The sequence below is a fragment of the Penaeus monodon genome, chromosome 30, assembly GCF_015228065.2.
Source record: "Penaeus monodon isolate SGIC_2016 chromosome 30, NSTDA_Pmon_1, whole genome shotgun sequence".
In the NCBI taxonomy this organism is placed as follows: domain Eukaryota; kingdom Metazoa; phylum Arthropoda; class Malacostraca; order Decapoda; family Penaeidae; genus Penaeus; species Penaeus monodon.
Window position 1 is genome coordinate 29,941,258 of NC_051415.1, and position 899 is coordinate 29,942,156.

The following is an 899-nucleotide window of genomic DNA, read 5'->3' on the forward strand; positions in this document are numbered from 1 at the left end:
AAGTCAGTCTCGATATCTTCCTGCTATTTTCCCTCTCTCCCGCCATATACCCGCCCTCTTCCGGTCATATCATCCTCTAGTCCCTCTCGATCACTCATCCTGTTCCACTCATATTACCCTTTCCCACTTCCTCACCCTTTTAGTTCCTCACCCTCTCCTCCTCTCGCCCTCTTCTCCTTCTCGGTCTCTCGGTCTCTCGCCCTCTCGGTTTCTCCTCCTCTCCCTCTCGGTCTCTCACCCTCTCCTCCTCTCTCTCACCCTCTCCTCCTCTCATTCTCTCCTCTCCCCCTCTCACCCTCTCCTCTTCTCACCCTCTCGCCCTCTCGGTCTCTCACCCTCTCACTCTTTCGCTTCTCCACGCCCATGCCAGGCTCTCTTACACTCTCGCCCTCTTACTCTATCTTCTTTTCACACTTTCGCGTCCTCTTTCACTTTCTCGTCCTTTCACTCTTTCACGCTCGTTATCTCTCTTCCTTTTACTTTTTCGCACTCATTCTTCACACATTTATTCTTTTTACTCTCTCACGCTCTTTTTTTTAATTCTTTTTTCTACGCCCTCTTGCGGCCTACGAGTTATTCTCTACATCCCCTTTTATCTGTTCTTCCCTCCTGCTTTATTCGTATTAAGTTCTATACCCTCCTTTTATTACCCCTTCCCTCTATACCCTTTCTTTATTCGTCCTGCTATCATACCCCTCCTTTATCCCTCCTTCCTTCCTATATTATTCGGATTTCCCTCTGTACCCTTCCTTTACTCCTTCCTTCCTTCCTCCCCCATTCCAGTCCTCCTCCAGCCTCTTCCTTTTTTGCTAGACCCACCCTACACACGATTTCTCCCTCCACGTCGCAGTCGTAGCGGAGATATCTCTCTTTCTCCGCAGACGGTGAAATACGACCAG